This window comes from Vanacampus margaritifer, chromosome 2 (assembly GCF_051991255.1).
Source record: "Vanacampus margaritifer isolate UIUO_Vmar chromosome 2, RoL_Vmar_1.0, whole genome shotgun sequence".
Classification (NCBI taxonomy): domain Eukaryota; kingdom Metazoa; phylum Chordata; class Actinopteri; order Syngnathiformes; family Syngnathidae; genus Vanacampus; species Vanacampus margaritifer.
The window spans coordinates 6,074,033-6,087,912 of record NC_135433.1 but is presented as its reverse complement, the minus strand read 5'-3'; the positions used below and the strand labels follow the sequence as shown (position 1 = coordinate 6,087,912).

General features: G+C 37.0%; 1 protein-coding gene across 2 annotated transcripts in view; it reads right to left on the bottom strand.

The window, feature by feature from the left end:
- Positions 1 to 2,800, bottom strand: part of kcnab1b (potassium voltage-gated channel subfamily A regulatory beta subunit 1b) — a 54,988-nt gene extending 52,188 nt beyond the window's left edge. Inside the window, exon 1 of one of the 2 annotated variants that reach the window (XM_077559064.1) lies at positions 2,529 to 2,800. The gene's annotated coding sequence lies outside the window, so the exon portion shown is untranslated. The remainder of the gene's footprint in view (positions 1 to 2,528) is intronic. The other variant, XM_077559065.1, reaches the window with a different exon arrangement.
- Between the last annotated feature and the right edge of the window lie 11,080 nt (positions 2,801 to 13,880).

Sequence of the window (13,880 nt, the reverse complement as noted above, 5' to 3'; positions counted from 1 at the left end):
AGAGGAAATTCTGGTCCACATTCGGCGTCTCAGGAGAGGAAAGCAGTGCACCATTAACACTGTGCATAGTGGAGATGGGGTCCTGCTGACCTCGACTCGGGACCTTGTGAATCGGTAGGGAGAATACTTCGAAGACCTCCTCAATTCCAACAACACCCCTTCCTTTGAGGAAGCAGAGTCTGGGGTCGATGTATTCCTACACTCACCTATGGTGATGAGCTGAGGGTCGTGACCGAAAGAACAGGATCCCGGATACAAGCGGCCGAAAGTTTCCTCCGTAGGGTGCCCGGGCCCTCCCTTCACCTGGGAGGGTCATCTGGGAGGGACTCAGTGTCGAGAGGAGCCAGTTGAGGTGGCTCGGGCATCTGTTTTGGATGCCTCCTGGAAACTTCCCTGGAGAGATGTTCCAGGCATGGCCCACCGGCGGGAGGCCCCGGGGACGGCCCAGGACGCGACATAGTCTCTCCAGTGGCCTGGGAACACCTTGGGATCCCATCGGAGGAGCTGGTTGAAGTGCCTGGGGACAGGGAAGTCTGGGCTTCCCTGTCCCTATACAAAATCACTGCTTGTGTACATTCATATTGATCTACAACAAAACTTTAGTCCAATCCCTCCACAAAGTTTTGAGGAAAATTTTAGGCACATTTTGTTCAACCCTCTTAACAAGAAAACATTACATTAATACTAGAAATGTGAAAAAATATATATATATATAAGTGTGTATATGTATATATATATGTATAGATATTTAAAATAAAAAAAATAAATAAAAAAACATTTATTCTTTTTTTTAATTTATTTTTTTTTTTTTTTTAAAAAAATACAAGAAATGTGCAATTTCTGGGGAAATTGCATGTGAAGGCTGAAAGCTAAATGCTAATATTTGATATTTGAATGCATCTGGAATGCTTTATTATAATAATAATGTGAAATGACATTGAATATAATGGATGTTAAATATTTTGTCAATAATTATTAACTAAAAAGTTGAAGTTGGACTCAAACCTGTGCCAACCAGGATACGAACCACGTTCTGCCCAGTCCTATATAGGCTTGTGCTTAATTAACCACTGAGCTAACCAGACTTGTTATAATCCATGACACTGCTTAGCTATATTGAATAAAGTGGAATAATATTTTCATTACATTTGAATTTCATTTTTGTGTTTATTTCAGGCAACATATCCCAATTGACATCGATAACAAAAACGTAAAGAAAAATACATGCTAAATGTAGAAACAAGATGTCTGAAAGGGAGTGGGAAGAAAAAAACCTAAATATTATATTTAAATATTGAAAGCTGTTGTGTTGTAAAAAATATTTTCCAAAAAGGATTTAAACCATGCTCTCCCCGGTACTACGTATTTGTTTAACCACTGAGCTAACTGACTTGTTAAAAAGCCATGAATTATAATTATAGTGGTATAATACTGAACGATACCATAGAAGATGAATGCAGAGTTTATGGCTTAAATCCACATTTAAGTGTTTAAGTAATACAATTCATGATATGAGATTTAGTACATATGCATATCATGCAATGTCTTGTGTAAACAGACACATTTGCAATGTACAGTCGTAGATGGGATTCGAACCCCCGACCTCCTGGTTCCTGGGCAATGCACATCTCCGCCATTTAAAATGAATATTTGATGTCAAATAGTCATTTTACATGAAAACTAAAAGTATGTGGAATAAGAAAAATAGTGCCCCGGGGAGGTGTGAATTTTTGAATCATGTTGAAATTTTAACGGTGTGAATTGGTTGTTGTTTATACGGGACAAAAAAAGGGAATGGAATAAAATGCGACAAGGAAAATAATTATGTAAAATAATGAACATTTCACCAGTCTGGCGGGATTTTCATTCTCTTGGGCCCTGATTTGCTCCTGGTTTAAAAAACAAACAAACAAACAAACAAACTGTATAATAACCAGATGGGTACCCTGATAGAGCTCCAGGTCATATTTTATGCAGCGTAGCGTCACTTAGCTCAGAAGAGCTCGATTGTTCTCACTTTTTTTTCCTCTTTTTTTTCTGGAGAGCTCAGTATTGTTCATTCGGTAATTTTACCGATTTGACATGTCATCATCAATGCTCTCTCTTTTTTTTCTTCTTTTTTTTTATATATATATTTTTTTATTAATTTTTATTTTGTATGTGGGTGAGGATGTGTATGTGCGTGCGTGTGTATTCATTAGTTCACCTAAAACCTATTAAAAAATCCCATACCGATTGTTCTCACTTTATGATGTCACCCTCAAAGGTTTTGCAAGTTTTCTTTCACAGCTTGGGATCAAACCTGTCAGTTTGTTTGTTAGTTTTGTTCATTCCGAAAAAGTTCGATTCGAATCACCGTGGGCTCCTACACCCATTTCTGTCAACCACAACACAAATATAGTGACACAGCATAGCCAGCAACAAGCTCTGCTGCTTGGAAAACTCAAAACATTCTTCCACAGACAAACCCCGAACATTGCATTCCCCCATAACACAATTCCAAAATCTTCAAATAAAAGTGTCCTTACATGCAGTGAGTTGTCATTAAAAGCTCTCGGACGAAAAATTGCGTTTCCACCTTTGAGGTCTCGTCAGACCGGACAACCAGCTGCGTCCTGCCCCCAGAAGTCCTCCGCCAGGGATTTGACGACCCCGGCGTGGACGCCAGAGCGCTGAGCTTGATGATGAAAGGACCCTGGAACGGTGAGAGACGAGCAGAGAGGGAGAGGAGGAGAAACTAACTCATGGTAGCTTAAGAGCAGCTCATAAAGGGCGAGCGAGAGAGAGAGAGAGAGAGAGAGAGAGAATCCGACTGGAAGAACTGCGGTCTTTTCTGTGCTGCCACACACTCGAGAGAGAGAGAGAGAGAGAGAGAGAGAGAGAGAGAGAGAGAGAGAGAGAGAGGAAAGAGGAGGAGGTGTACTCCAAGTACAAGCGTTGATGGATGTTTATTTATGGGCGAACACCACTGGCATGATGCTACGGTGCCGTATGGAATAAGCTACATGTGCGAACCCCCTTAGGAACGCAACACTTCACTAAACAAAACCGAAGCCAAACGAAGCCTTGGCGACAATATCTGCCATCGCGGCGCACGACCTCTCCCGCATTAGCCTTTACGATTCGTCCCATCTGTGACACACAGCCCCAACCGCGTGAACGGTGATTTCTCGTACCAATCAAAGGAGGCCGACTCGAGCACGGGCAGATGGGGGAGCACATGAGTGCGGCGAAGGCACGGGGGGGAATAAAGCGTGATGAAGCAAGCATTTGAGGAAGGCGTCTTGACTTTCCTCCCCCCCCCCCACTGAGCTGTAATGTGACAATGCAGGATTTCATGCTTCATTCAACACTGGTGCACCTCCAGGCCAATGCGGGTTTATGTATTTATATCCTCACGGTTGTGTTTGATGAGGGCAAACACTTGTGTCTAAAAAAAAAAAAAAAAAGTCAGCTCAATTGCAGTCAGGTACTTTTTATATTGAGCTTCAGCCAAATGGAGTCTGTTATTATTTATATATATTGACAGGAGTGTATAAGCTTCTACATTAGGCCGTCACTCACTGGTCACTTTATTAGGTAAACCCGCACAAACCTAATTCTGGTTACTTAATTCTGTCTGTTAGCGAGAGCCACTACATCGTGATAACTTACATTGATGTTTCTGCATTTGGCAATTTATTATTATATTATATTATTAGTATGGGATTTTTTTTAATGGGCTTTAGGTGAACTGATGAATACACACACGCTCGCACGCACGCACGCACACACACACGCACATACACATACTCATCCACATACAAAAAAAAAAAAAATATATATATATATATATATATATATATATATATATATATATGTGTGTATATGTGTATATATGTATATATATTTAAAAAAAAAACATTTATTATTATTTTTTTAATTAATTTGTTTTTTTTTAAAAAAAGGAGAGCAATGATGATGTCAAATCGAATGAACAATACTGAGCTCTCCTGGAGAAAAAAAAAAAAAAAGGTAAACCCGCACAATCTAATAGAAGCACACACACAAACAATCTGTCGTATAAAAGAAAATGTACAGTACATTTATGTAGATGTCATTTATTTATTTCTCAATTTTTTTTATATCTCTTTTTATATCTAAAAAAAAAATATTTATTTATTTATTTGTCCAATCAGATTTCAGTTTCTATGCTCAACCGTTAGGCAAAAGGCCCATTCCGGCTGTTTTACTGGATTTTGACTGATTTTGCAAGATACACAAAATATTGTGCTCTATTGCTATCAAAAAAAAAACAAAAAAAAAACATGGAACCTACCAAAACAAAGATAAGAGTCTCTTCTTTCATAAGAAAAAAAAAAAAGTATATTTCTATCTGTTTCCGTTTTGTAGCAATTAGAATCAGAATATAACTCAGTTTAACCAATCATTACTCGCAAATCTATTTAGAATTCTGAGTAATTGAGGATCATGTTGAAAAAACAAGGGTTGATAGCAGATTTTCTTTGTTTTAACTCATTCACTGCCATTGACGGCTATAGACGTAAAAATTTATTTATTTTTTTTAACTATTTCCATTAGTTTAACATTTTTTCCACTTTTGTTAATTTCTTTTTTTAATCTTTTTTTTTTTAAAGAATAATAATAATAAAAGATTATTAAAATTTGGGGGCATCAGCCAATTACAATTTTTAATTGTAATTAATCGCATGACTTCACTAGTTATTTTTATTCTTTAAAAAAAAAAAGATTAAAAAAGAAAAGAAAAACGATTATTAAAAATTAAGGGCGTTTGGCGATTAAAATTTGTAATCGTAATTAATCGCATGACTTCACTAGTTAACTCACGATTAATCACAAATTTTATATCTGTTCTAAATGTACAATAAAACAAAATTTCTAGGTTTTCATACTTTTGTTAACAAAAGTGGGAAATAAACTAATAGAAATAGTTCAAAATAATTTTTGACGTCTATAGCCGTCAATGGCATTGAATGAGTTAAGTATCACGGCTTTGTTGGAATTCATGTTGGAATTGCCTTCAGGATGCCAAATTGCGCCAGATGCATCAAGACATTTTAGTCCCCTGCCTTTGGTTTAGATTTGAGAGCCATTATTACGTTTTCATTGATTAAAGTATCGTAGCTAGCATCGGGAGCTTCCATGAGTACTCGATACCCCCCCCCCCCCAAAAAAAAAATAAGTCTGGTATTGCATCGGTACTCGCCCATCCCTAATTTTCACGCCAAGCGATTGATTCTGACGAGCATACCAAAAAGTCTTTCGAGTCACCCGACCGCGCGGTTCACGTCTTCCCGTTACGAGGCCTGATCGTTAATGTCACCAGCGCCTCCGAGGCAAAACACGCTCCTCAACGTCGGTCCCATTTCAAAGCGCGTCACTCAAAACCGTCAAGTAGAACGTGACGTTACGTTCTTGTCCGGAGAGGAAAGAGACGTCCGAGGTTCTCTGCTTTAATTGCTCCAGTGAGACCCTCTGACGGAGTTACGTCACTTTCCGTCGCAATCCTCGCAAACACGCCGAATATTCTGTTGATAAAATGCTGCAGTGCACATTCGGGCCGGATTAAAAGTCGCTTTGACCTGACCTTCTGCCTCATACCGCGGGAAACATCTGCTAGTGAAGCTTAGATCGAGCTGCCATGTTTGTCTCCAATTATTAGATAACAAGTTTAACCCGAAGTACTTTACAGAGAGCTTAAGCTTATTTTAAATGATGTTGGTAAGTTACACCCATTGACAGTCAAATATTATGTCATGCTAGTGTTAACTACGGTGAGCACACAAAAATAATAGAACACTAAATTCATCTTAGTTTTACTGCTTTGCGTGTGATTTTACTTTGGTTACATCACTCGAACCCCCTCAACTAGCAAAAATCGGTTTACTGCACTGAAGCTCCTCAAATTACTTGAATCAAACACTTTTCTTGTTTTGGCTTAAACAAAAACAAAAAAAAAACTTTATGACTATGAACACACATTTTTCAAAGACTTGAGATAAAAGTGCTGTATGGTGGAAGCAAACTTAACTCAAATGTTTATTTGCATTCCTAGTTGAAGTTTACTGTCTAACAAAGCAGAAAACAAAGAAAAAAAGGCAAATTTTTGGGGAACGTCCAATAGGTTTCATGCTATCAACACATGTAGACAGCCAATATAACAATAGTTGCAGGCAGATATTCTTTATCTTCTGTGAAGAATGACTATTATTGCAACTCTCCATGTATTTCCATTAGTTTGCATTAAATGTTTAATGTCTTTACATTCTATTTAATTATGTCATTACTTGATGTTCTGTGTAGAAGTATAATATTATAAAGTGTTATTTTTTTCTATTAAAAACATATTACAAAAAAAATAAATTGGGGGGGCAGAACCGATTAATTGCATTTTCATTCATTTCAATGGAGAAAGATGATTTGCGATAGAAGCTCTCTTCTATTACTTTTGATATATAAAATTTTATTGAACACAATGATGAAAAATTGTGAACAGACCTTTAGAATTTGGGGGGAAATGTTGCAAAAAGGAAAATGCAAATTTGGAAAGTGAAAAACTTGCTCACTCTCATACAATATGAGAGGCGCATATTCCCAAATATATGTATATTGAATTCCAAAAATATTCCAATTAATGAATTTTATGGTTGATTGACTGCAAAGAAATCCCGCCGCGCTTCCTGGGGTCCAATTCAAGTTACCAAATGTGGTTCCCTGCCTGATAATTCACTCGAATCATTCTGAAGCCTCAAAAAAAAAAAAAAAAGTCACACATTCTACTGGGTGTTTTTCCCGCCTTATCAGTACTAACCTCCTGTTGAGATTAAGAGCGAAAGCCTTTCCAAGCCGCGTGTGACGTCACTGACGCTGCAGTCCCAACGTTCCCTCCGCCGGATCACTTCCAGCTTTAATGTGTTTTTTTTCCCCTCCGCGCTCTCACCCGGAATGTGTCTGTTATCTCCTCCCTCCTCACTCCGCTCGCAAAGCAACATACATAGACATGACAATCTGTCATCCCCCACCAGCCCCTCCCTCTCTCACGTCCAAGTCGATCAACTTACTGTCATTCCAGATGCTATTAAAGACCCTTTAAATGAAATTCTTTCGAAATACAATATACACTTTTGACGAAATGTTTAAAGACTAAGCGCTACATAGTGTGAGTTCATCAAAAAAATTACATTGCAGGAATTTGAATTCATTTTGAATCGCTACTGCCACATGTGGCCAAAAAGTGAAACTGCACACTTTCTTCTTCACGTACGCAACACGCGCATGACGTCACATTCGCAGACAGTGGGCGGGAAATTCCAACCCGGATCCAGTCTGAAAACTATTGGCCAGAGGGTTGCAGGAGTACCAATTGTGAAGAGCTAAAGCGTTAATCTGCTAATTAGAAAATGTTTGAGTCATAAATGGTCAAATAAAAAATGCTATTGTAAAGATATTTCGGGGCAAATTGCTCCATAGACCACCTAAAAGAAATTCTCAGCTCTTCAAGTAACTACCATCATCATGATGCACCACTCCTCAAATGAACCTGATAGTTCAAATTTGCATCTGAGGGAGTGACATCATCATTTTTAGCGCAATCAGAAAAGTAACTAAGTTACTTTCTAAAGCAAGTAATCTTACTGATTACAGTTTTTTTTTGTTTTTTTTTTGTTTTGTTTTTTTAAATAGGAACGTTAAAAAAAACTGTACTTAAAGAGTCTATGAAAATGGCATTGCATATACCATAGTGTAAGCAAAATGAAGTAAGGTTATTAGTTAAAGAAAATTTATGAGAAAAAAAACTACAATTGAAAAATATGCTTTTTTTTCTTAACAAAATTTAAAAAAAACACGAAAATGCTTTAAAAAAATTATTATTTTGAAACAACCGAAACTTATCTTACTAAAACAATCTTAACATTTCTAAAGCTAACTTGAACTAACTATAATTATGGCCACATGTAATTCATTTTTGTCTTTGTTAATAAACATAAGCTTTTATAGTTTGTGGTTTTAGTTTTTTTTTTCATTTCATAATTTGTATTTATTTTGGTATTGCTGTACGCCCGTAACAAGGAAGGTCAAACTTTACTTTACGTCTTCTTAACTAAAGTGGAAAAAAATGTTAAACTAATAGAAATAGTCCAAATGAATTTTTGACGTTGATAGCCGTCAATGGCAGTGAATGAGTTAAGTCAAAAGAAAGATGCTCGATGAGGTAGCATCCATTTTTCCAGGTTGTAGTAGTAGTACCGGTATATGATTGTCAAGGGTACGATTAGAGCTCATTCAACCCGCACGCCCACACCGTGAAAGCGGAAAGAACAGTTTGATCGCCATTTTCAAGCCTCACTTTAAACACTTGGTGATTTTATTAACCATTCAAATTTGGCAAGGTTGTTAAAAACACTCTTCTCCGTGACAAATTTAGAAGACATATTTATGTTTTTAGACAATGTGAAGGTGTTATGGAGACACTGACGCTGCCAATTATCCCTAAAGGCAAAAGCCATCCTTTTACTGATAATACACGCGTTGTGCGTTTTATAATTAATGACTCTCAAACTGAGTGTGGACTTCGGGCATGTTGACTTTATTGCTTCTTTAATTTGTAAAGGAGTTGCAGCGCAGCCTAAATGCTCCGAGGGTAGGATTTAGTAGCGTACAATAAACCCGTTCATAAAATAGATGGCCTGTACAGTTTTAATAAGAATAATAAAGAGAGAGAAGTGAGCGTAAACAAATCACTAAAATAATGATTTGCTAAGATAGCTTAGATAGCTAGTGTGGCATACACTAGCTAGCTTAGCGTAGCGTAAAAAGGCCTGGGAAAAGGTTAGGTTGGCTACCTGCCTAACATCCATCCATGATCTAAACCACTTATATTCCAAGAAAAAAAAAGAGAAAAGATTTTTAAAACTCTTTCACTGCCAGACGTTTTCAGAAACGGGTTGTCCCCACTGCCAGCCGATTTAAGCATTTTGAGTGATCTTTCAAGGTCCACAGAAAATGTTGTGTTTGGACTATGGAAACACACATACTACCAAATGAAAGATTGGACTTTCATCAGAAAAAAAAAGTTTGTTTCTACCTTATTCCGTTCTTCAGTAATCAACAATAGAAAATGGTTACTTTCACCGAAATTCTCTCTTTTGAAACAAAAAATGGAGAAAAAGAGCTTTTTGTGAAACGATGTTATTTCGTGCACTCTAGTGAATTGTACACTTCTTTTTGTCCATGAATGATGCCACAAACACCTAAATAGTGCTTTACTTCTGTAAAACGCTTTCACCAACAATGAAAAAGTGTTTTTTGATTGCAAAATGCGTTTATTTCCATTCAACAGTGTAACAATTTGACAAAACAATTTCGCAAACTATTTACTAATGTGTGCAACTGTGGTACTATTTACAATTATGTGGATGTTTCAAATACAGTTTTTCCTTTTGTAACGCTCTCCTGCGTGCAAGGAGACGCCAGGACTCGCACACAGTTTACTTTCACTTTCACATTGGTCCGTTTTGCATGCAAACGTTACACTTTCTTGACGGCCTTTTTTTCCGGGGAATAAAAAGCAAGTAGCAGACTGTACACACTTCCTCCGATGAATATGCATTGGACTCGGGGCACTCTCCGTCGTCCGATCGAACGTCCGCCTGTGCGTGCTCGGTTGCGCTCCGCGTTACGACACCGTCATAGCCGCCGCGTCAGCGGTTCCAATTTCGCCGTCAAGCTCGGATTCACCTTCATCATCATCGATGATGATCACCGTCGTCATCAATGTACTATTTTAGCGTTGGTCGATGCCTTTCGTCTTGTAAGTGTAGAGCTGCTTGCAAACGCTCGCCATTGCCCGTTCCCTCCTCCATCTAGCTCCATCTAACGTCTTCTACTGCCGCGTCAATGCTTCTCAATCACGGAGTCACCACCCTCATCTTCATCATCGATGATGATCATCGTCGTCAACAATGTGCTCTTTCAGCGATGCTTTTGGTCTTTGAAAACAACGGCTCGGGCGTGAGCTCCTCGCGACCGGCCGCCATTTTTCCTTTGTCTTCCATTCTCATCTCCTGCTCGACGCTCTAGCTCCGCCTCTACTGACGCCCACCCGATCTTGTCAAAAGAGAGTCATCGCTGCCCTCTAGGGGCCAAAAATAGTCATTAGGCACAACAGACAGACTTGAAACTTTCACCAGACATGCGGAAGGGTTTCCTCTACCCGTTTCAAAAAAAAAAAAAAAAATCATTGGATGACGTCTTTTGACGTCATTGGCAGTGAAGCGTAGGTTTTTACTTGACGTCTTTAAACGTCAGTGGCAGTGAAAGAGTTAAAATAAATTGCGTATCTATTGCTGATAGTACAATTTTGGTTTAAAATGGTGTCATTTGTTTGCTCCATTGGAATGCAGGAAGCCATTAAGTGGCTAAAACATAAAACAATGCTCACAGGCATCTAATGGATATCGTCTGTCAAAAATGACTAACATTACTGCAGCTTCTTTGTTTCAGCACCAAAATCCACTCTTTGGTATGTGGATGTGTATTATGCTGCCCCCTGGAGGCTACCAGGAGGAGCAGCACAAAGCCCACTGAATTACAGCATGAAATGATGCACAAACTGCTTAATTATTTGTGCTTTTTACGTCTACTGCAGTCAAAAGAGAGTCATCGCTGCCCTCTAGGGGCCAAAAATAGTCATTAGGCTCACGAGACCTGCTTGAAACTTTCAGGACAGCTCCGCAAGCCTTCCCAGCACCCGTTTCAAAAAAAAAAAAAAATAAATTAAAAAAAAAAAAAATGGGAGGACGTCTTTTAACGTCTTTGGCGCTCCTCCGTAGGTTTTTGCAGAACGTCATTTAACGTCTTTGGCAGTAAAAGAGTTATTTATTTGTGCTTTTTACGTCTACTGCAGTATACATTATACATATAATCTTTAATTGAAGTAGATAAATTGTCTTTTGCATGAATTCTGGGTTCAATTGCCTTTCCATTCATTTCAATGGGGGATAGGAATTTGAATGTTTTGAGTTACGAAATTGAAAAAAGAGACGGAAATGTCCACTCTTGGGAAGTTTCATTACATTTACATTAACTATATTGTTTGTAATTGTATGTTTGTTCATTAAAAAAAAAACTAAAACAGTTAGAAGAAGAAGAAGAAGAAGAAACGAGGTGGATATTTGTTTGTGTAGCATTGTTATGGTTTAAAATAGCAGTTGGTTTAAAATAAGCACAAATGTAAGATTTACACATTTAGAAGTAACCTACATATACTAGGAAAATAAAATCAACGATAAAAAAAAAATGACTTCATTAACTCATTCACTATCATTGACGGCTATAGACGTCAAAAATTCATTTCAAACCTAGAATTTTTTTTTTATTGTACATTTAGCACAGATCAACATTTGTGATTAATTGTGAGTTAACTAGTGAAGTCATGCGATTAATTATGATTACAAATTTTAATCGGCTAACGCCCCAAATTTTTAATAATGTTTTCTTCTTCTTTTTTTTTATTCATTCATTGCCATTGACGGCTATAGACGTAAAAAAAATTTTTTTTTTAACTATTTCTATTAGTTTAACATTGTTTTCCACTTTTGTTAACAAGAGTATGAAAACCTAAGATTTTTTTTTATTGAACGTTTAGAACAGATGTAAAAATTTTGATTAATCGTGAGTTAACTAGTAAAGTCATGCGATTAAATACAAAAAACCTGTCTCCCCTAATTCTCAATTATCTTTTTTTTATTTTTATGAAAGTTAAGTGACACTGTTGTATTTTAGTCCACAAACGTGAGTAAAGAGAAATCCCATTTAGCAAATCGTCACTGCTTGCCAGATTTTCGACACCAAACAAATCTTAAGGAATGCCGACCTCATTTCTTATTCAAATCCTCTCGCTTTCATAGCAGCGGAAATGTTTTGTTGTACATCAAGACGCGGAAGCGAATTAGCACGAAGGAAGGATACGATCGAGGTGTTTGGTATTTAAGAGGCCGTTTCATCACGAAGCCGTAGTGGAATATTAGAATCATATAAATAATATGCCTCATATAAGGAACAACATAGTGTGAGATACACTCAAACTGTAAACTGGTTTGCCCCCCCCCCACCTGGTGAGCTGGATGCAAAGGGTGACAGGAGAAATCCAGCTTGAACCCCCCGCCCCCGTACTGAAATACATACAGTAGGCATGGATCATTCCATTCAAGCTGACAGGGCAATTTTTGGATCATCTTTAACTCATTCACTGCCATTGACGGCTATAGACGTCAAAAATTCATTTGAACTGTTTCTATTATTTTAACTTTTTTTTCCCACTCTTGTTAACAAGAGTATGAAAACCTAGGGGGGAAAAAATATTGTGCATTTAGACCAGATATAAAATTTGTGATTAATCGTGCGTTAACTATTGAAGTCATGCGATTAATTACAATTAATTTGTTTAGTTTTAGTTTGAATTGTAATTAATCGCATGACTTTAATAGTTAACTCATGATTAATCACAAATTTTATATCTGTTCTAAATGTACAATAACAACTTTTTTCTAGGTTTTCATACTCTTGTTAACAAAAGTGGAAAAAATGTTAAACTAATAGAAATAGTTAAAATGAATTTTTGACGTCTAAAGCCGTCGATGGCAGTGAATGAGTTAATATGCTTAGTAAGAATGTGGCCTTAAAATTCCAGCAAATGCAAAGTGATTTTTTTGTGTGTGGTTTTATTCAGCCCAAGTTCTGTTGTATGCAAAACTTTCACACACAAGTTTTATTAATTCCGTCAGTCAAGATATGATGAAATACAGCATGTCAAGCAACCACAGCAGGAGCCGTTACTGTGTTACCATGTGTCGGTCATACCTGTGAGGTCACCTTTATTCTTAGTTGACGGACAAATGAAGACAAAGCAGGAATCCGCCTGAGCTCCATGACGGCTCCCGCGAGGCAAGCCCGCTCGTCTGGGAGTAAAGCCAAGCAATTCCACGGGGATATTTTTGTCCGAAATATCAGCATACATCTGTCGTTGTGCACTGTCAGGAGAAGAAAACAAAAACAAAACGCAAAGTTGCAGCTGATCCACTTCATCTGCTCTGATAACACTACCTGAGAGCAAATTATGAAATGAAAAAAAAAACTACTTAATTTTTTTAACCAGCTCATAATAAAACTTTTTAAATGACATAATTAGATGTAATATTATTATTTTTTAATAATCATTCAAGTACTTTTACAAATGCAAAATAAAATTGAATTAGTGTCAAATGAATGCACTTTTTGTATTTACATTTTCATGCAATAATAGAAAGTTAGTCAGCGCTATAATACAGTACACAATAGTTAATTGAACATGGCTGCCCTCTAGTGGACGAGCTGTGACATAACATCAAACTCTCAGGCAACAAAATCAGAGCGCATAATACATAGCAAGCACATAAAACTACATTTTAAATGACATAATTAGATGTAATATTATTATTTTTTTAATAATCATTCAAGTACTTTTACAAATGCAAAATAAAATTGAATTAGTGTCAAATGAATGCACTTTTTGTATTTACATTTTCATGCAATAATAGAAAGTTAGTCAGAGCTATAATACAGTACACAATAGTTAATTGAACATGGCTGCCCTCTAGTGGACGAGCTGTGACATAACATCAAACTCTCAGGCAACAAAATCAGAGCGCATAATACATAGCAAGCACATAAAACTACATTTTAAATGACATAATTAGATGTAATATTATTATTTTTTTAATAATCATTCAAGTACTTTTACAAATGCAAAATAAAATTGAATTAGTGTCAAATGAATGCACTTTTTGTATTTACATTTTCATGCAATAATAGAAAGTTAG